Below are 23,634 nucleotides of genomic sequence, written 5' to 3'. Positions count from 1 at the left end.
TTGGGAATGCCTGCCGGTGCGAACACACAGGATGAACAAGCAAAATTTAAAAGGAGAAACAGGAATTTCAACCCTTTTCCCTTGTAAAGATGCGATTAAAGATTATTTCTCTACTATTGTTCGTTTGCCAAGAACGTCGGAAGGTGGTGAAGCAGGTGAAGCTGGTCGGCATGCAAAGGAAAGTGGTCTACCTTTCACGCACTAAGCGTGCAGGCGACAGGCTAGAATTACCGCAACTGAAGCAAAACAGAACAGGAATTGATTTTGCATTAGTGGCCCTACGGCATTAATAAGCCCTTCAGGAAGAAAACGGTGACGCTCTCGCCTGCTGTTATTCTCGATACTCTCGTTATAACAGAAAAAGTAATCATACAAAATCGCAGTTCTCCGCGCATCCAACTAGGGAACACTAAAGCCAAGACCGATATCTACACCACGGAGCCAACAGCACATCACGTTATCATCCTGAGGATTCATGACGCAAATGCTTCGGAAGCCACACTGAACTAGTCGTCACTTCTTTCGTCGTGGAAAAAAAATTGCAGCATCCTACAGTTGCGCACAAAGTTGCAAAGCGTAGAAGACAGGTTTAGCTTTCATACCTGACATGGACACTTTCTGTGGAACCTATTGGTTTCGCGAAATAGAAGCAAAAATGCACGCCAATGCATTCTGCCATGAAGTCAACACGGCGAAAATAAGTACCCCATGACAAAAACTGTGAAGCACATGCGCTTCCATTCCACCTGTATACTATCGAGAGACATCTCATAGAAACAACTAAGTATATGGACACTTCTTTCTAAAGCTCAGGGTCAACGGATGTTCTAACAAAACTAGCTGGAATGTATTGCTTCAGTGGAGGGCAGGGAGTACGCAGGTCAAGCCAACTTTAAGAGGGGGTGTTCCGCAATTCTGGGAACGCTGATTGTATTATTGGCTACAGTGCCGATGGAACGCAGTGGTAGCTACAACCATGGACGCTTATCTCTAGTCGGCATTTCGTCGACAATGCGGTACATTCCAAGTATCTTCCCGTCAGAACAGGGCAAGGCATGCCGTCGACGGTCAACGGCACAAAAGGTATGTCAGGCAAGCATGGGCTGCGTGCGTACACTCTGACAACTTGACTGTGGGCATCTTGCAGGTGGAAAAGCCGTTCAGCGCAGAAAGTCTCCTTGGACGGCCCTTGTTGAAAGGCCGCCTGCAGAGGGGACAAGTCCCACGGAGCTACGAACTGCAGTGACAAACGTGAATGAACTGGATGTGACAGGGGAATTGGAGATGGCGAATATCGGTGATCATGGCCTGGAACTGCTTGCAGACATAGCAGCAGACGCACCCGGTCTGGCTGCTTATGCTGATATGGTAAACTCAATCTGCATAATCTCAGACTACATAAACAAATAAAGCATAACATGTGTTGTGACTGCATGCACACAGCCATGGTACACTGTAATTGTCGTCATGTATCGCTCATGTCATGCGTTTTGTGATAGGGAACGCAGACAGATGATCCCAGCAGCACTGGTGATGTCAGGCTACTGCTCTCTGTCACAGACAGATGCTTGCAGACATAGCAGCAGACGCACCAGGTCTGGCTGCTTATGCTGATATGGTAAACTCAATCTGCATAATCTCAGACTACATAAACAAATAAAGCATAACATGTGTTGTGACTGCATGCACACAGCCATGGTACACTGTAATTGTCGTCATGTATCGCTCATGTCATGCGTTTTGTGATAGGGAACGCAGACAGATGATCCCAGCAGCACTGGTGATGTCAGGCTACTGCTCTGTGTCACAGACAGTTGTAACGGATCCACACAGATCAACCACCATGATGACTCCCACAAGGTATATTGCTTAGTGTGCTGGTAGATGCTTTCTTTTCTTTGTTGTGTGTGTGTGTGTGTGCAATTCATATACATAAATCATACAATGCTTCTTCAGGAACCTTCGAATGATGACTGGTGGAGAGAGCGTGGATTCCGTGGTTATGCCACACTCAAGACCTCAGACCGGGCGTTCCAGGACCTCTGCGATGTCAGTATGTCAGTGTTCGCGCTGCTTCTTTTCCTGCTTCCAGATCAGCGGCAGGGTTCCTCCGATGTAACCCGAGAAGACAGGCTCGTCCTCTTCCTCATGAGACTGGAGTTCGGGGTCAGCTTGACCGCACTTGGAGCCATTTTTGGGGTGCCTAAGTCAACGGCCGCAAGGATTTTCAATGTAACATTGGATCACCTATTTGTGAAACTTCAAAAGTGGATTTTCGTGCCTCTGCGGGACACAATTAAGGACAGTATGCCAGCATGTTTCTCGACAAATTAACCTGATTGCACTTTTATTATTGACTTACCGAGGTTAGGACTAATACACCATCAGATCCAGAGCAACAGCACCATCTTTATTCTAAATACATGGGGAGGCGGGGGGTAGACGCTCAAGTGGCTTGTGGGCATCATCCCAAATGGGATCATAGCATTCATATCAGACCTGTATGGGGGAAGACGCTCAGATTCTCTTATTACGAGACATTCTGGTTTCCTGTCCCACGTCCTCCCTGGTGATATAATAATAAGTGGCAAAGGGTTTCCAGCTATCCGGACAACCATGGAAGCGCAGGGGGCCATCCTGATAATGCCACCTTTTAATAGAAGTGGCGGGCAGCTGTCTGCAGAGGACATGCATTCAACCTGTGTGATAGCGCAAGGGACGAGAAAACTACAAACTACCTAGCGACAATGAGCCACAGACGCAGATCCCGATGGTTCCACGCATTTCTTATTAGCCGAAACGAATCTCCAGATATCATAACGTCTTTTCGCCAATTAACTGGCAAGTCAGAATAGGCTCAACAGCTGCAACAACATATCATAGTTGCACGGCGAACGTCAGACAAAGTGTCCAGTCAGGATGAGAAAAACATATAGGGGAAAATACATATATAGGAGGAACGACGGAGCCTATACTTCCTACAAGCATTGACGTAACATTTTCGAGCAACCCGAACAAACATTTCGCCCACGGACCATTCGTCTTTTAAACGAACCATGGACCAGAAACCTCAATTGACGCTGACATTAGCGCACATATAATGTGAACAGATAAGGGGTGCATCCAGCAAATATCATGCTCATAGGGACCGCGCCCATCAGCAGCAGCGGTATCACGTACGCGAGAGAGTGTACTGGCATCAAAATGGAAGGCCGACCTCAGGGCCAGCTTTCTGCAGTATATCGAACAGACTTCAAACACATTCTGAATAATATAGCCCAACACATACATTACTCAGCAGCACGTCACAAAAATAATATCTGCGTGTTAACGCCACCTGCGTATAGCTGGAGCAGGGAAGTTGTTTTAGATGATTACCCTGAACATGGAAACCAGGATGTGGCCAGCAGTGACCAGTCCTTAACACTGGGCTTCGCAAAATACAGTTCAGCAAGCGCGTCGAACTTCCTGTTAATGTGTGTCGTGTTGTTTCACTTCGGAAGCAAATAATCTACTTCGGATTGGTTTGCTTTCTCTTTCTCTCTTCCCCTATGAAATCAGTATGAAATCACTGAATATGACAACTTTCAATCATGTACGGTCAACATAAGTGATAGAAACAGTCCAACTGTTTACTACCGGTACAAACTAGTTCCATATAGTGGACTGTATTCCATCAGGTGCCGGGCGAAATGCTGTCCACTGTATGAGACCTTGTACGTTAATAAACAATAGTTTTTCACTGTGTCAGGAAATAAACTTCGACGTGGCTGTACTAGAGCGTCGGAGTAAACGGACACAACAACCAGCACCCCGCTTTTCGGCATCCCTTGCTGCAGTCTCCACTGAAATATCTGCATCAAGCAACTACCCCGCTTCAACCCACTTGTTGACATCAATGTCTACGATCGGTTTAGTTTCCGGCATCTCCACTCGTCTGAAGGACGCAGCATTTTGGAGACCTACTGTTTCTCGAAACTGCCCACACGACGCAATGACGTCCATAGGACGTCCTATGGATATCTGTTTGGGAATACAGGATATTCATAGGATGTCCAAACATATCCGGCGGACATCCATGGGACATCCCGTTGTCTGCAAAAGACGTCCTATGACCTTTCCTGGGGACATCCCGTGGGACAAGTCTGGGATATGACCAGGCTTTGATCGGATATGCCATACCGTGCCTTCACAGTATCCGATATGCTTTAACACTAGCTGCAGCAAATCATTTTCACGTGATCAGAGCAGTTTCAAAGCTTTCCTGGCTTCTTTATTTCAAGGAACTTCAAGTGATGTATAGCTACACAATGTTAAATATTACACAATATGCATAAAAAGAAAATGTCATTTGACTTGGATGATAACAAAGCAGATAAGCGCTCAATGCATGAACGCATAAAAGCTCTAGAAATTACATCACATCAACATCTGAAGCTGCTGAGAGGTGAAATCAATTTGTAGTCTGCATATAGCAGTGACGAGCAGAAACTGTGTTCTCAGTCATTAAGCCCACAAGGGATGCTTTGGAATTAATGGTGGCTGGATGGCTTACAGGGTCAGACCACACTTTGCCTTGTATACAGGGAAAGGCTGAGCGATTCTTGCGCCAGCAGTTAGAAATATTCATAACGCTAAACAAATAGTCGATATGCTTATTTGAACCGAAAATGGCATCCCTCTATCTAGAAAAGGCTCTGTAGTACACATGACATATGGAACTAAAGGATCATCACCTTGGTGCTGTTATTTAACGTCACTACATCAATGGGCTGAAGCACCATTCAGCATAAATGAGTAAATAATGTCATCGCATTAATGCGCTGTAGCACCTAGCAAACACCGTCATCACATAATTGGTTCGAAGCACCTCCTAGCAAAAATGAGCAAACACCCCAAAGTCACTTCCGTGCAGTACACATCAGATTCATATAGAAATTCGTCATTTCGGTCGAGGTAAGTTGTACTACGAGCCTTCTAAAGTGCCTTCCACCTTTGTCATCTGGGCAAAACCATTTTTCACAATCCCTGATACAGATATTTGAGTCTTCTTTAACTGATCCGATGAACATTATTTGACTACAATAATATGCACAAAAATACCAATCACTTCAAAGAGAACCTTATTTACTCCCTTCTGGACAGCGTGGTCTCGTAACAAACAACCCGAACAAGAAACATGTATCAGGAGTCCGATATGACAATGCGAGCCAAGTGCAGTCTTTACAAAATACATAGATGAATAAAATGAATAACGTCATATTTATACGGCACTTCACACTTCATTCTTCTGTAGTCTACAGTTGGCCTCGGCCAAGATGAAATGTAAGGAGCCCAGTTTTGGGTGTTCAAGATAACACTACAAGAGCTGCAATGGTAGCTGTAAAATATAGCATGGAATTTCAAACATTCTGAGCAGTTCCGGATTACACAACATGCTCATGAATGAACTAAACGCACCATCATGACTGGTAATCAGGTTGCGGAAAATAAGAAGAGGTGTAATTTGGCCTCTTTGGAGTTTGCTTGAAACAAGTGCAGTCTCCGAGGGGTCACATATGCAAGGAAAATCCCTGGTGTTTCTTTTTTTTTTTTTATGAATGTATACATACAGGGCGCTTCACCTAAAGTGATAAACGATTCTAACTGGCAACGTACCTGCCGGAGGATTGTGGCACTTTCTGCAATTACCTTCTGGAATCTCTTGCTGCCATTCTGGAAAGCTTTGGACAATTTTTAATTCAGGGATCTTTTCAATGAAAAACTTTGAAAATTGCCAAGCGATCCTACGAAGAATTGCAGACCTTACGAAAACTATGCACAGTATAGTGACTGAAATAGTTGAAAAGTCTTAGCGAAAGTGCTGCTATAGCCCCACCTGCTTTATTGTTGCAAAAATGCGTGCGCAAAATGTGCAGGAAGAGGAAGAAGTGTTCCCACCTCGATTTTTTTTCCGTTTCTTTGTGCATCAAGGTCAAACCAGGGAAAAGAAAGGTAAAGCAAGAGGCGGGGATACTTCTTCCCTGCAACTAATCTGCTGGCTTTTTGCAACAATCAAGTCGGCAGGACTGAAGCATCACTTTTACTTTTTTCGACCGTTTCTATTAATACTGCGCATAGGTTTTGTTGGGTCCGCGGTCATCCGGAGGGCACTTCATATTTCTGTTAAAAAATAGGGGTGTGCTTGGCAATTTTCCTAATTTGATCGAAAACATAAATTTCCGTCAATTAAAAATCGTCCAAAGCCGTCAGCAAAGCCAAAGTGTCGGCAAAAGTAGCCAGAGGGTAATTGCAAAAAATCCCACAATCCTATACGGCGTGTACGTCTACGGTTAGAATTTATCACGATAGGTGAAACACCCTGTACGTGCGGCCTTCTACGTTGCAAAGTTATATCTGGCTCTATTGTCGTCACCTTCCAATACACACGAACACAAAGACAACTCGAACAATATTCGAGTTGTCTTTATGTGTTATTATTATTCACAATCAAGCTTATTACCCTCACCAAAAGTTATGAACTAGTATGTCTCACAATTATGGTCTGCTCCCGAGCTCTCTACACAGAATAAACTTGAACATAATCCGACCTTCTGTTTCATGAGCTGATTTTTTTTTGTCCAACATTATACATGAAAAACCCATTAATATTGTCGATGTGTATTGCATGGAAATGACAATGGCATAACACTTTTCATTTTGAAGGCAACACCTGCATAGCCCTCAGTCTGCAGCCAAATATGCAGAGGAAAGAAATGTGTATCTATCACACTCTCAGAGAACGAACTTTTTTTTTTCTCTCATGAAATCTAGAGTCAAAGCTAGGCCTGAATAGTTTCGCACGGATCGGTCCAGCTGTCGCTGCTGTTCTGTGTAGTACTCCGAGCCCTTATCTTTCGTCGACGTCCTGTCATGAGGTTCTTTGGCGTGCCTCAGCCAGGACTTTATGTGATGTTCTGCTTTACTCCGCGTCACGTCCTTGAGCAGCCGGTTTGACATTACAGTGCCTATAATTAAAAACGTGACTTGGCTTCAGAAACACAGGTGACCAGTCAGATATACAGAATATGCAAACACATATTTTAATACTTACTGCAGCATGAATGCGAGGGTGTGGGAAAATGCTTATTACTGACAACAAATTGTTCAGAACTATAGCTGCACATGCATTCCTTATAGCAAAGTGGGACGGACTAAGTACTGTTCTTGTAGCCAGCACTGTAGTTAAAACTTACCATAACACTATTCGAGTCCAACCTAGACACATCACCTTAAACCATGATGAGGGAGTTCACAAAAATGAATAGGACGGCATAAGAACTTATGGAATCTTACAAGAACTTACATCACAGCATAACAGGTCGCAGAACTTCATCTTCCCCTTCAACTACAACTTCAACTTCATCTTCCCCGAAGTTGGAACACCAACTTGCCTTTCTGGTATCCTCAAATGTTAAAAGCTTCGGTTCTTCACCAGAAAATTCTACGGTGAAAGTGAAGAAACCCATCAGCCATCTCACACTCTTATCGACAACAAATAAGTATAGAGAAGCTGAACAGACTAGTCCCTTCTTTTGGCAATAGAACAGGCTACGCCCGAATCAGCCTGCCTATTAAACGAAATTACCCTAGAAGCAAACCTCGGTAACATCAGCGTTGGAAGATAACGAAAGTAATGGCATTGTAAGTACAGTTAAATACCTTGATGTCGAAAATTTTGTGCTTCATTTGAGGAACACACAATGTGGAAATTTGTGAGCCTTAGTCAGGCTAGCATTTCCTTTTGAGACACAGAACTAAGCAAGTCATACCTGAATACGCTATGCTTCTTGATCGCACTCTTAGAAGCAGCGAAAAAGCTATAATTGCTCTGTCCTGTGCGTCCTGGGTATGTTCTGAAATATTTGAGAAGCACTCGCAACTTGATATTATGTATCAGAATCTTCACCCTGCTCACTGTTCGCACAGTAGTGCTAGCCGCGTCTCACATGTAGAGCAAGCTGACGAAGGAGCGCGTTGAACAGCTGCTTTTCACACGTCAGTGGAAAATGCCATCGATCTTGTCATTTTTCAACGCAAAACGCAATGGGATCTGCACTACACGAACGCATGCACATAAGCATAAACGAAACAGCGCAACTTTCTATTTCACAACACAAATACAAACATTCGTAAACAATCCTTCCTGACTCATTACCTTCACACTTTTCACTCACCCATTGTGAAACTCAGATTCTTCTGCATTTACGTACACGCATGAACACCATAAACCAGGCGCCCGCAGCTCCCCATAGAGCCCATAGTTTGAGATAATTCAGGCAACACTGGACATACGACCAATGAAAATACGTCGTGATGCCTAGCAACCAACCAATCAGCAACCTCTCAGTTTGGCTCGGCTTTCGGCCGGCCCTGGCTGCCATTGACTCCTACTGGTTTTCATACCTAGCGCCCGTTATTCCAAAATAACTAAGACATTTTTGATAGGCGAAATACATATTTATTGATGCAACGTATAAACTCAAATGTTTGACTCATATATTCACCGTGCGTACAGGACGTTTCGTTCCTTGAATAGACAGTAACCAAACCAAGTTCGAACTTGCAAAGCACACATACAGTCTACTTCTGGAGGCGAGCGAAGTCCACGAGTGCGTGCGTTTCACAGATGAGCATCTTCTTCTCATTCTGGCGATGCACCGTAGGTCACACAGTCACGGGAAATACTTTTGTCGTACGAACACTCTCTTCTTAGTCACTGTATTTGAAAATGCAACAGCGCTCGAAAGTGTTCCTCAGGTATCAGCTCACCAAGCATCCCAGTTCCGACCCGGCAAGAATGTCCGTAGGTTGACACTTTATCGGAGATCAGTACATGGCCAAAGTCACTATAGCTCACGAACAAACCCGCGCTTACACTTCCTCTTTGGTCGTTGTGGTCAACCGACATCGGCGAGCCGCGGAGACGCAGCGACCATGCTTGGAGCTGCCCGCCTGGCTGATTGCCCAGACTGCCCGCGAAAAGTGAGCTGTCAGATATTTCGAAACTTTATCAACCAATCCCGGAGCGCGCATCCTCATTTGGCCAATGGGCATCCGTCATGATGCCTGACGATGTAATACCACGTGACTGTGACGTGATTTTATTTTTCTACTGCCGCAAATGCGGGGAGCTGTGGTGGCCTGACCATAAACGGTCGAGACGAGCCGCAAACACGGCGAAACACGTGTCCTCTGGTGCTGTCGCATCGTTCAATGAGTATCTGTTTCCCTACGTGCAGCCATAGAAGCGATTTTAATCTGTAAGTTTGAATTTCAAACACGTCTAGCATCATTTACTTATTTTTTTAATGGCTTTTTCACCCCTCTTTATAATTCACTGGCTTGCACTGTGGCATTGAGGAGTGCTCAGTCACCCTCCCAGGTGTATATCGCTCGCTGAGTGACCCCTGGTTTGCCAATCCCGAACGATGCGCAGCTACCCAGGGCCGACGAGCCGCAAACACGGCGAAACACGTGGCGAAACGGCGTGGTGCTGTCGCATCGTTCAATGAGTATATATATATATATATTGAATGGTATAATCAAAGGATAATAAAGTACAGTACAACGTTTTGGGACTGCCCTGTACATACAGTGGACTTTTTCAGTAAGCGTGTCCAGCTGCAGATATATGTCGTTTTTTTCTGCTTCAGGCACAGCGTAATTTCAGACGATCAGATACACATTTATGCGATATATTGGTAACCACAGTTACGAAATTTCACCTGCTCAGGAAGCCAAATGACGAAGGACAAAAATTATCCCGGCTAGACGCCTATGGGATATTCCGAGTCTTGTGCTGCTGAAACATGCGTGGGATATCCCCACAAAGTTTCATCGGGACATTCTTATTTTTTGGACCTGATGGGAACGCCAGGACATCCGAGGGACTTTGCGTGTTGTCTGGCTGGAAAGGCGTCCACCCACACTCCTGGCCAGACATGTATAAAATACTGCGCAAAAGTGCTTACACCAAGATACTAAATTCTCCGGGTAAAAAGTATATAAAATAGAGTACAAAATACTCAAAACCTAAAGTAATTTGAATAGAGTCCTAATAACTGTAGGAAATATTTCAGATACTCTTTAAAGTACTTTAATATTAGCAGTAAGTGAAGCGCGTGTTCTGAACGTGGTCATAAAAATGAAAGGAAAAAGTTCAGACGCCATGCTTAAGCATATCTTTTATTTCCATGGTCTTCGCGTCAAGTAAGTAAGTAATGTTTGTCGAACTTTGGTGAACTCAAGTGAACCTTGGTGATATGTTCTGACCCAAAGCTTAGTAATCCCTGTCAGCTCGTGTCTTTCAACTCCTGGCGCTTGTTTATTGCTGTGGTGACCAACGAAATAAATGCCGGGATTTCTTGTACCTAACCTCCTAGGGATTCACCTGGTAACGTGAACGGGAACCGTTTTCCGACGAAGGGGTCCGGCTATTGACAAGCAAGGCCAAGCACGGGACCAGGATACTGCACAGGAGGATAAATGAGAGATGCACGAATTTCCACCAAAAATAAAGAAAACGGTGGTTTTCGAAGCTGAAAATCTGGACACGGCGGGGAAGTTCGCTGGATACGGCTTGAGGAGGAAGGAAAGTATGTTGACTACTGAGTAGAAAATACCGAATAATAGTGTTTTAAATACTTTAAAAATGTTTGTCGTAAAAAGTAGTGAGTAGTGTACCAATATAGCGGAAAAAGTACGTACTCGAGATACGTACAAGTCTGCTCCCTGCCAAAAGGGCTGTTTTCGCAGGCCATTTCGGCCTCCTTGAATCAGTTTCCCACAAGTGTTCTTGTCTGTCTGTATGAAAGAAGACATCTTCGCATTCACGCAAAAACAGAAGTAGCAGAAGCAGTTTAATTCAAAACAAGCTTAGCTTACCTCATTTCCTAGGTTTTGGAACTTCAAAAACATGTGGTATACAAGCACACACTTCAGTGACTTAGGTTAGCATTGTACTCTAGAGTGCTGGAAAATTATCGGCCCAACAAGGAAGAACCCTAACTAGAACCTTACACTTGTCATTACAATTCGACATGTTCACCTCCAAGTTCAACGCACTTGGTACGTCGCTTCTGCGAAGCTTCTTTAGTCGTTGAAAAAAGAAGTGCGACGTCTGCTCTCCGAGATGTGCTTCGGCTGCTCGTATCACCTTCGAGACCTCCAAGAATTACTTTCCTTCCAAACTCTTCTTCAAGTCTAAAAAAAAGGAGTTGTCCGATTAGGCAAGATCTGGCGAGTACGGCAGATATTCAATGCACTCGAGTCGAAAGTCCTTCATAACCTGCATTGTCTTACCTGCTTTCTGAGCCGGTATATTAGCTTGCAAAACTAGAGCGCCTTCAAGTAGCTTCCCTAGCAATTTTTCTCTCAAAGCATACTTTAACCGACAGAGCAAGCTACAGTATATTATGCTACAATAACTGTTTCACCTTTCTGGAGATAGCCCACACAGGATAGGAGATGGATGATGAGGTAAACACGACGCAAGAGATAAAGGGACGGAGAAGCAAACAGGACGAGCGTCACTTTCAACTTTACTGGCACAAAAGGCAGGATAAAAGGAAACAAACAGTGCCATAGATCTCACAGGTTCAAGGCCACCAGTCACCAGAAGAGATTAATTATTAGATTAATTATTAAATAACATTTATTCCTATACAAGAAAAATTGGTTAGAATATTCCCACCCTGAAGCAATTATATTTCTCGCCCAGATAACGTAGTCGACGGCTTGTTCGCACAGTTATCTCCATAATGAGACATCAAGGAACCCTCAATAATTTCCCGAGTAGTCTGCATTCTAGATTTTCCCAAAATAGTGGTACTTCCAAAGCCAGGTGTATATCCACACCTGCTGCAGTGATACGCCAAGTTTCCAGAAAGCGTACCTTTTCGGTACAGTGGTGCTCTTTTAATCTTAATATAGGAGATGGCCCACAAAGGAACAATAAAGCATAGCACTGAAAGCTTTCACATTCACTTGGTTTCTTAAGGCGGTGCATCACCCCTCGCGCGCCTATGGGAATCCCCATACATTTTCCAACTCGTCTAGCGCCGTCAATAGCTGGTCGATATGCACAGAGTTCATTTGAATGAAAGAGTGAACGAACATCTAGTACTTAATGTTTCTGGATTTTTGATATGTGGCTCAGAAAATTGTGTGCCGGCGTTGAAAGCCTCGGAGCCTACCATGTTTGAAGTTCTCGGTCTCTCACAAAATAACTAGAGCGAAAATCACCAATCTAAAATCATTAAGTACTAGAAAAATGTGTCAGGAACGAACACCAGCAAAAAGATTTCATCTATGTTAAGGCGTTGATCTGGCACATGAGTTTTCGTCGGGTATGGTCAGCCGTGTATTTTACCTTCTCGCAATAGGCAGCGCAGTGCTGCCATCTCCCGGAGGGTATCGTCACAAGACACACCAATTTGAGCGCTGGAAATGCTATACCGCTGTATGTGCAGGTCGACGACGAGGCCGACGTTGACTGTGACGCAGGAGCACGAGCACACGCAGCTTAGCCCTGCCGCAAATACGTGAACGGACTGTACTATAGATGAGCTGTTCATTCATCGATGTTTATTTTCTTGGGGGGGGGGGCATGAACGTGGCATGTCATTCCCCCATATAACGTCGGGACGATCGCGTTTAGCCTCACTTCATTGGAAACTGTGTATTAAAAACAGGAATGCAAGAAAAAAATCAGAACACCAGTCAGCTATAGTATAAAGGAAACATTTGAAGCAAAACCATTCCGGTCAGGCACGAAAACTGCTGGCTGTTTGAGACATGGAAATAATTCATGAGTGCAGAACAGGGTTGCGCACTGAGATCACACTGGACGTCACTGAGATTACACTAAGTCACTGAGTCACTAAGTTACTGAGATCACACTAGGTCGTGTTGCAGGCAATGCTCGCAGCTTGTTGATGAATGTTGACAATAACGCCGCCGAGCACTTCAATTCCGTTATCGCGAAGTTTGTTGGGGGAAAGCGGATCAACTTCTGTCAGCGGCCGTCTTATCAAACACGCGCATTTGCCGCAGCCGTATCAGTGAACTCACGTGAAGGTTTGCATCATCGTCTGCACAAGGAGATGTGTCAAACACAGCCAGGGTAATACACTTTGAGCCTTCAAAAACGTTGTAATGCACGTGAAGAGGCAAGGGCCAAGCACCGTCTCAACACCAAAGCCAAGAAGGGCAGCCTTCCAGCCCTGTGTAAGAAGCCCGAGCGTCGAAATGCTGACTATGGGGAACAAGCGCAAAGACCAGACATGGAGCCAACGTCCTTCGCAACGGCATGCATCGACTACAAAAAATTGCTTGAACTCTCAGAGAAGGGGCATGCCGCATTACAGGAAGACACCATAGAGCAGTCGCTGAGCCTCCGGTGGAAACAAGAAAGAAGAAAGCGGCTTTCGGCGTCTTTTTTTGGTAGAGTGTGCGGGATGCGCCCCTCTACAAGTCGTGTGGGTGCAGTTAAGGACATCTTGTACCGGGACATTGATACCGCTTCACTAAGGCACGGGAGGAGGTGTGAGCCCATTGCGATTGCGGGGTTGGAAAAGCACGAGGGAGTAAACGTCAGTCGATGCGCTCTGTTCGTTGACCAGGTGTGTAGCTTTCTGGCAGCCAGCCCCGACGGCCTGATTGCGGACGACGGCCTTGTCGAAGTGAAATGTCCATCGTCCGCATTCGGCATGACTCCTGTTGAGGCTGTTCGCTCAAAGAAGATTGTGTGCTGCACTGAGGTGAAAGACAGGTTGAAACTGAAGAGGACGCACCCGTACTGGTACCAAGTCCAGGGCCAGCTCCATGTAACAGGCCGGCAGTGTTGCCTCTTCTTAGTCTTGACAGGTGCCAGCAAGATCTCAGAGGAGAGGATTGACGGGGACGACGCCTTTTGGAACGACAACATGGTTGTCTACCTTCAGCGTTTCTATGACGACAACCTCCTGCCAGAGCTTGTTGATCCTGGCCATTCCCGCAGTATGCCAATCAGAAATCCGTACTACAGAGCAAAATACACTGTGTCCAAGTAGGCACCCCGAGTTTGTTGCACAGCACTTATGCATTTTGTACAGCCTCGTATTCTGGAATTCTGTGTCGACACCCTCACTTCATGCGCATCATCGTGAGCGCTGGCCCCGTCGTCTGTGCTTCTGTATCTTGAGCAGAAAACGGCTAAGAAATTACTAAAGAATGTGTTGTGAGGATACTCCCTCTTGACATTACTGACGCCAAGAATTACGTCCGCGTCGCTATGCTCATGCTGGTGGCTCATGAAACAACCATTGCTGAACCATTGCTGAACCAACTGAACATTGTTTTTACTCCCTCCCTCCCGCTGCACCGAGGACTTCGACGTGAAGGGACACGATTATACTGAGGCTGGACTTTCTTACAAATTCACATGTGCAATTGTTTGTACAATTTGATGTCGCTTTCACAGCAGCGAAGCGTGTATTTCAGGTATGACTGAATATTTTGGGCTTTAGTTACATGTTAATATTGTGGATTTTAGTTACGTCTGTCTGTCACTAATGCATCTGTCCAGTAGCTTCAAGGCGCTCGGAATCCATCAGCCATTGTTGTGTACTTGCGGAAATGAAAGTCGTTTCTGAACGCAGAAAAGGATTGAGCAGTGAACTAACACCGCAGTGCAAATTGTGCAGACTAAAGGGTGTCGCTGACACTGAGCGTCCACCAAGCATCGGACAAAATCATATGGACGTGAACACCGCTGTAGTGTTGGGAGTCCTCTCTATAGCGGAGCGCGATATTGAGCCCATGCTCAGTTCTGTGCCGCGCTGGACCTGCCGTGTATAGTGACCGGAACATTCGCGAAATATCAGGGCCAACTTGAGGACGGTAGCAATCGTACAGGACAGAGTCACGTACCGGAACTGAGGAAGTGCGGTCTGTAGAAGTGCATGCATGTCTACTGGTACCAGGTCCACGGCCAACTCCACGTATAACCAACCGGCAGTACTGCCTCTTCGTTGTAGGTACTGGACGACGCCTTTTGGAATAAGAAAAGGGTCGTGTACCTTGCGCGAATTTATAACGACTACCTCCTGCCAGAGCTTGTTGACCATCGCTATCCTCGAAGCATGCGAATTAGAGTTCCTGACTACAGAAGGATGTACGCCAGGGCAGAAGAATTGTAATCGGTGTGCCGTGTGCTTTTTGCTAATCGAGACAAAGTCCTGTGATGTCGGCAGCCATGACGAGGAAGAAAGAGAAAGCCAGAGAGGGGGGAATATATATTTATTGAATGGAAAGGTCTGCCAGACCAAAAGAGAGTCTTTCTGGAAGTTCCTGCGCTTATGGGCAAGATGACACTCACAATGACAATTTGTTATGAAATGCTCTCACTCCGAGATCCAGACTGACAGAACCACGAATGGGACATCAGTCACTTCCAGACGAATGGGACATCAGAGACCCAGTTCACGGCATGCTGATCTGTGCTTGGGCGAAGTCTGGGGCCATGGTTAGTGACGACCAAGATGAGCACAACAGACCCGAAATATATACACGACCAAACTGGAAACCTCCATTCGCACTTTACGTTCCAAGCAGCTGTATGGTCCACACACACACACACGTCTTTCTCCTATACCCTGCTTTCCTTCCCTTTTCTTCTTCTCTTTTGCCTGTTTCCTCCTTCTCCACTGATGTCCAAGGCTATGGGATACGTTATGCAGCCTCTTTGCAGTTTTATTTCATTTCCGTTGACTGTGCAAGTAAATGAAGCGTTTTGCACAACCACAACGTGGTCTGAAATTTGTAAGCCCGGGGTGAGAGGAAATAACGAAAACAGGTTGCGGCTTGGTTTCGCAATTTCCGCGTAATGTAGGTAGGCTATAACATGTCGACAGCAACGTGTTTCAACCGCGTCGTGTCCAACCTAAGTTTTTTGTGTTACGAGGAATGTCATTTATTATATGCGCAAGTATTGCAGAAATCACACGAAACGACTGGTGAGTAACCCTTCACACGACAACAACACAGCACGGAACAGCAACAGATCGACGAAGAAGTTCAGAAAACAGCTGGACAGCCTGTGCGCATTCAAAAGCCGCGCCAATAATTGTTCCGTCTGGCTGGGCGCGATATGCGTGTTTACAGTATTGGACTTGGCATGGGTGAGTACGAGCACCAGCTCCCGTGGCTCAGTGGTTAGCGTGCTGGCCATGTCATGTCGAGACTGGGAGGAACCCGGGTTCGAATCCAGGTGCCGGCTGTGCTGTCTGGGGTTTTTCCTGGGTTTTCCTCAGACGCTTTCAGACATATGTCGGCACAGTTCCCTTAGAAGTAGGCCCAGGACGCACATTCCCCCAGGGCGTCAGTCGTGACGTTGCCCACATACGTGAGGCCGACAACGGCAAGCCCTATCGCCATCACCACCACCACCGTGAGTACGAGCGGTTATGTTTACACAAGATTTCGCTTGACCCGTCGCGCGCCAAGAGAAAACAAAAATAACACAAAAAGAAGACGTTACATCAGCGGTACCGCATTTCCAAGCAAGCGCCAAAATGTTGTGAAGCGGAGACTGCGCGAACCATTTCGCTCGCTGCGCAACCCCTCGATTTTAGACGACGAAGTGCCGGCTCCGATGCGCCGCCTTAAGCACAGGCGCTTTCAGAAAAAGTAGTGGTATGAAAGACAGCTTCTAAATGCCATCCTTTCCAATTATCATAGTTTAACGTGTAAGAACTGGAGCTACAGGTGCCCCTTACGGCAGCAACCGTGCCCCAATACACCATAACTCAGTTTCTCTTATCTTATATAAGCGACATGGAACAGCTGGTCCACGTTCCTTTTTTTTTTCTAGTTTATCGATTGTTTGTTTGAACGATGAAGAACACTGCACAAGTGCCAATCACCTGCCGTCGCTTCGACTCTAGTTGGCAAACACAGAAGAACGTCATTGATAAACCAGAGACCAGCAACCTTTCCGCGTTGAGCAGGTACAAAGGAGCTGGCCAAAGCAGCACCGACAGCCCGCGTTGTGTGCCCTGGTGAACCACCTCAACGACATAAAGGTTGAAGCAATCTCTTCAGTCGCTCACTGCACAAACGCGCCAAGCGTCATGGAACCGGTGGTTGTACCTGTATGACCCACGTTTGCATTTTTCCTTTCCTTGTTTCTATCTATCGGATGTAATTGCGGGTGCTGGAGGTCTTCCTAAACTTCCAGCCGTCTTCGGGGCCAAATCCCAACGCTGAAAGTTGACACACATCTTTACGGTTGAGTATTGCTTGTACCATACGCTCATAGATTTCCTTTGGGGTTTTCCTGTGTATCAACAGGAACTCAATCGCAGCCCGAAGTTCAAGCATTGAAAATTTCACGCTTCTGGTGGCTATGGCTATGTTACAAACCTACAATTGTTATACCCCTGTCAGACGTACTAATTTAGTGTCACTTAGTTGAAGTGCACTCCGTCCCGTAATGTCGCTTTCACTACGCTCCTGCTACACGGTATAAGTAAGTGTCACTAAGCAGTCATGGCGATGACGATGGGCGAGCTTGAACTCCCCCCAAACATCGGGGAGTGCACCATACTTTCTCGGTAAAATCGTTTTTCTTACGTCTAGAAACATTTCATAAAGATTTTCTTCGCAGTTGAAGTAGATTTAATGTCATAAATATAATTGTTGGGAACCAACACAAGTATATTTATTTGACAAATTTTCAATCTTCTTCTTCAGCTCTTTGGTGGTCTTTACTATGTCTTGCGCGTGCAACTGGCCCGCGATGTCAGCATACACTTTCGCGTTTCGCTTGGACCTCCCATGTTCTGATAGAATGGGTTTCTATCTCAGACCATGACGCCCTGTCTTTTTGGTCTTCCGTTATTCAGTGCTTCACTGCGAGTATTTCGCAATTTCGCCGGAAACCCTTAACCACCGTGCAATGTCAACAAATATGGCTGCCGCGAAGTGGATTACGAACTCTACTGGGCAGTCTGTGAACGAGAGTACCGGTAAATCACGCCAAAAAATCCTTACGTCTTCATTATATAAGTCAGCGCTGTCTTAACAAACTTGTCCAAATATAAATTCCGGTTGGGTTGTTTCTTTCCTTTTCCAAAAATAAGCATTTGTTACGCAATTCCTGCCGTGGAGGCTACGTACTTTATTGTTGCAGGCAAAGTGAAGTGAGTTTGGCGAACTCGCTTCATCGTAAGTGTACTTTGCATCTAGTGTCACTAAAAGATGCCGTGTGACTCGTAAAGAATGACACTTATTGCAAGTGTACTCGCTGAAAGTGACACTAAATTAGTACGTCTGACAGGGGTATAACAATTGTAGGTCTCCTAAGTCTCGCTCTTTGTGTGCACGATGACAAAAACAAAAAGCACAAAGAAATAAATGAGCGCGCTTATATATCTCGGTAGCGGGTCGAGCCGAGAACTTTTCAGCATGTCCCTATTATGCGCTTCCTTTTCTTCTGAGGGAGGATGGTCAGCACATCTCGTAGGAAATGTATTGCACATTTGCATAACACGCATTCACGAGGTTAATATTCAATGTGAGCTACATACATGCAAATATACGATCAGCTTCAATAGACTTCATAGTTCAGATTTGTGGAATCGAGTACAGCTACTGCATTGGTGTTTTACTCATTTGCGCACATACTCGGAACTATATAACAACAATAACTTTACGTTAATGACGATGATTGAGGAGTTTCACCGCCAGGGGTGCTGCTCTACCCCTCTCCTGGCCGTGGTGCGGCGAAACATCATAATGAGTGGCTTCACAGTTAAGACCGAAGTCCTACGGTGTCCAAAAAGTTGAGGAACTCTTATACTTCGCAGTCAAACGGATGCTTCCATGATAGGCAAGCCTGAGCGATGGGCAAGACACGTAAACAAACACAAACAGGCAAGCAGTCAAACGGATGCTTCTTTTGTTTTAATGCTCTTCTGTATGAAAAGTTAGGGCGAAGTGACAGACAGTTAGACACGGATGCAAAGTAAACTGGTACTTTATTGTTTACAATACTGCTGAGGATAGAAGCCGAAGCTCCGCATTGCGGTCACTCGTACACATCAATGCTGCAAATCCCTGGTCTTCCTTGCCGAAGGGACCAAGTGTTTGGCATTTATCACTTTCTTCTTTGTGGTGGAACACAGTGTCCGGTATTGTTGCATTCACAGTTTCCGTAATCAATACAGTGTTCACTGTATTGGCACTGGAAAGGAAGCAGGCCATCTAATTTTCATGTTCCCACACAGATGGGCTCGCTCACCATACGTGTAAATCTACTCCTGGTTATTATTATTATCTAAGTTTCTGTTCTCAACGACGCACGTAAATACATGAATATGTACATTTCATGGACAGATTTCAGTATATTGATGTTCAAAGTGCAATTACTGCATTACAGCACTTCTAACTTACTTGAACTTACTTGTATCATCTCACAACAAAGTTGTTTTGTTACTTATTGTTACACTTACTTACACTCTGAAATGATAACACTATGAGCTGCTTCTCTTGATTAGGTGTATTCGATTTTGGCCGAGTTATCCCGAAGAAATGTTTCCACTACATTGCAGTTTTCCTGGGTTTTAATGCGTGTGCAGAAATTAAAAGATGATGCAGTAAGATAGTAATTGCTTTCTATTGGTACTTTGACGGTACCGACCATACTTCAGCCGACAAGCAATAAACCTTGTTCTATTGCTACAGGAGAAGGATCTTACCCAACCATCCCTCTAACACTTTGCACTCCCCGACGGACCCACGCAGCAGCTATGCGTCTCCATTATCTTTTTTTTTCTGCTATAGTCGTGACGACGCGCCCTTCTGTGTGCGCAACAACGGCGAGCCGATTCTGTCATTACCCCCACCCCCAGCCCTCAACCTGAAGATCGTTCGCTAGCACCACCACCACCTTCTGGAAAGAAGGTTTTCGTCTATTTATAAACACCGTACCAAACTGATGTATCACTGAGACAAGCTTTGGAGCAAGCAATCATCCGGCATGCATGGCATGAGCGAAATTTGAGACGTAAAGCGACCACATTTAAACTGAAATGGACGACGTTTCATCTACATACCAAACGGCCGCTGCAATCAGAAACCACTTCGTGCGGGAATGCCAGCATTATGAAGCCCCTGTGAATTCATCAGTAAAATTCCTATGAAGTGATACATCGCTATATGTTTGTTTGTCCATCCAGACAAAAAAATATTGTCGCTAGTCCCATACAATGACACCACATATGTAATGAGTTGTCTGTTCGACGTGAACGTTATTTTAAGTGCACTTCTGAAACAGAGCTTTATCGAATAAGATAAGCTTGAAATAATCGGTTGCCATTAATACGTTATTCTCATGTACTCTCTAGGCAAGTGACGCAGATATGACAACATTTTTTATCTGTCGTTTCTGCATTTTTTCTCTTTGTAAACGAAAAGAAACTCAGCAAAATTCGTGCCCCATTATCGCTGTATTGCTACCGAAAAAACGTACTCTGCAACACCGCGAAGCAAAACGAAGTATATACTGCAGGATGTCGAAAGCATGCCTGGTGCATGAAGAGCGCATTTTATTTCAATGGAAATGCAAAAGCTACGTCAGTTCCATGTGTTTGCCGTTTAAAATCTTTAAGGAAAAGGGTAAACCATGTATCTCACTTGCTTGTTAGGAGCGAGATTGCAAAACCCTTTAAACAAAGTAACGAATATTATTCCGTCGATACTGAAGTTTGTTTTATTATTCTCGTATCTTCTCCCGAATTTATTACTGCGCGCTGCTGTGGGGCCACCTCTATCTCAACCCATCTGTCCGCTTTCCAACGCATGCAAAAACGCATGCACGCTTCAGTCTAGTTTGCATTCTAAAAATTAGGATCTTTAGTCTCTCTTGGTTCCCAAGCGCAGTGCTCATTACGGACGCCAGCGAATGAGTTGTTTAGTGACGACGTTCTCCAATAATGTGACAACCTCATCTCTTTCGCCACATTGGCCCATTCCGCCCAATATGGGACCAATATAGTTGCAATATTGGGCCGGCATTGCCAATATTGGTCCAATATTGGGAAAGATGCTATGCCGCTTGGGTTGGCGTATACAGGGCACGAGCATGTTGAGAGGTTTATGTCGTGGGTGTCTGCCGCGAGGGGAGTTCGTTCCACTTTGCAATGGTAAGTAAATAAATGAACAAATAAATAAAACCCAACGACATACATAGGGCATACTTACGTAAGGACAAGTAGAAAGAGCAAGGAGCGTTGTCCTGGGAGCGCCATGACGAACTGAGTACGTGGTATACCTTTAGCCGTCGAGCACTAGCCTTTTATAACTCGAGAAAGTTTCATTAACTTCACAATCAAACACAGACCAGACACGCAGACCAAATCACAGACAGACCTATTGCAACATTAGAGATAGCCTGGCTCTTCGCAACAATATTCTATCAAGAACATATTGATAGCTTACTTCAGCTAAAGGAGTTGGTGGTAGAATGTCACGGCTAAAACATATTTATTCCTTACTTCAGCTCCTATTTTCTTTCCTTCCTCGAATCACACCACATCACAACTTACTTCATCTGGGCACTCGCGAAAGATCAATATCTCATCACTCCCTATTGTTTACTTTTTTTTTTTTGCCAACATTAACATCATGAACATCTCATCCCAAGATTGTTTCGCCCGATTTGATGAATTCTGCAACAACTTAGGACATATTCGGGCATGTAGATGAGTCATGCCTTGTGGACATATTTCTCTGTGTCTTTCTTTCTTTCACTTTTTTTTTCTGTTCTCTACGCGTGAAATAATCAGGGAATAGTACGGTATACGGTAGCCATGCAATCGACGCGGTGTTCACAGCTATGATTAACTGATTAGTAAAAGAAACCAGAACGGGGCAGCAATGGATGCTGACGATGAAATCGGATCAGGATATAAAAGAAACAAAAAAATGGCTGAAGTATATTTTTCAGAAATTGCGGTACGTCAATGAGGGGATGCTTTGCGGCCCCGATTTTTAAGGAGTAAGGGACCCATGCATGTTTGATACCACTTTGACTGTTGGCCACATTCCATGTCCACACATAGGAGGAAGACCCGAAGCCGTAAATCACTGGACCAGGCTCCACCAACACCCTCGACTCCCAACGTTAGAATTTTTTTATTCCATGTTAGCGCCGCGAAGCAACTGTGGCTATGAGCGGCGTACAGATGTGGACCGACGGGGAGAGGACAGCAGGAAGGACAGGGGAGTTAGTATGCGTCCAGGGCTGACTTCAGGGGAACTGTGCCGACATTCTTTTGGAAAGTTATCGGAAGAGCCAGGGAAAACCTGAGACAGCACAGCCGGTGGTAGGGTCCGTACTCAGCACCTCCCAGTGTTCAGCACTACCTTGGCTACCACCAACGAGTGGGGCGCCTTAACCCGCTCGGCCATGCTGCTGGGCCCACCGTTAGACGCTTCTCCTTTCAACCCTTTCACACGGTACGTACACCATCTTGGGAAGAGGGAAATAGTAGGCTTGGTGGCGCCACTCACGGAACACTGCGGCGTAAGCAGACCAGACTGCAACGGCACTCGACCAGCGTAAGCCCCCCTGCGGTGTGCTTCTATGCAATGAAGCGGTAGTGATAGACACACAGGAAAAGGGACAACTCAAGAGACGTATTGGTCGAACTGGTTATTGCGTGTACCTGCAGAAGTTTGTACAACACGATCGAGGTTCCAGCTTACACTCGCTCGGTTATTCAAATTGGTTTCATTTGGAGTATATCATGTTCACGCATGTGCATTCGCTTGGATCGAAGTAGTAGCAATGCATTTCTTGGCCTTGAATTCTACCGCATACCCACTTTTGTCCACTGTCGTTACTGGACTGGTACTGGATTGAAAAATAAATGGTTTGACATCTCGCACCTCTTCTTGTGTGAGAGCTCTAACAATGTAAAACGGAAACTGAGAATGGACTCAAGCTTTCTTGAGGAAGTGTATGTCAAAACCACACACTGGACGAAGGTGTCGAATACCATTGTCACACGGGCAACGCTAACCGCGGTTAAAGGTCAGCTATGTTGATATCCCAAATAGTCGAAACGGTTGTGATATTCTGAAAGCCTACATTCAGCTCCCCCCAAAATGCACCTTCATTCTCCCAGTTCTGTACAGCACCACGTAAAAAAACAAAACAAAAAAACAGATAGTTCATTCCGAAACACACATGGGCGCAGCCATGTTTATGACGTAGATGCACTCGAACGGGCATTGTGACGTGTACGCGCCTTCGTACTTGTCACTGGACTCCAGCTACGGATGTTCGTGGCTTCACGTATCTGTGCTTGAAGTTGGTGAACAGCCCGGTTCCGCCGGTTCTGCGATAAGTAAACAGTGCAGCAGCTGCGAACTCATTCGTGAACCAAGCTCTGTGCGATGTTGTGACTGGAATTCGTCGTTTGTGTTTTGTGAGCACGTACATTTTATATCAAGTCGCCCCTTTACACCACTTGCCCATTGTAGGGTCAATTATCTTAGGAAATTGACTGACGTTTCGACAGCCGCTTTAGCAAGAAAATGCCGACA

The 23,634-nt window shown here is 45.3% G+C and overlaps 1 long non-coding RNA gene across 1 annotated transcript; it reads right to left on the bottom strand.

Annotated features, from left to right (window-relative positions):
• Positions 1-19,042: 19,042 nt before the first annotated feature.
• On the bottom strand, positions 19,043-21,403 carry LOC135373823 (uncharacterized). Its single transcript, XR_010416605.1, has 3 exons — positions 21,286-21,403; positions 20,139-20,196; positions 19,043-19,267 (listed from the first exon to the last, which is right to left on the bottom strand). It is a non-coding gene; the product is annotated as an uncharacterized LOC135373823 (long non-coding RNA).
• Between the last annotated feature and the right edge of the window lie 2,231 nt (positions 21,404-23,634).

The sequence above is a fragment of the Ornithodoros turicata genome, chromosome 1 (assembly GCF_037126465.1).
Source record: "Ornithodoros turicata isolate Travis chromosome 1, ASM3712646v1, whole genome shotgun sequence".
Taxonomy (NCBI): domain Eukaryota; kingdom Metazoa; phylum Arthropoda; class Arachnida; order Ixodida; family Argasidae; genus Ornithodoros; species Ornithodoros turicata.
The sequence above is the reverse complement of the archived record's forward strand: the minus strand, read 5'-3'. Positions and strand labels throughout refer to the sequence as shown.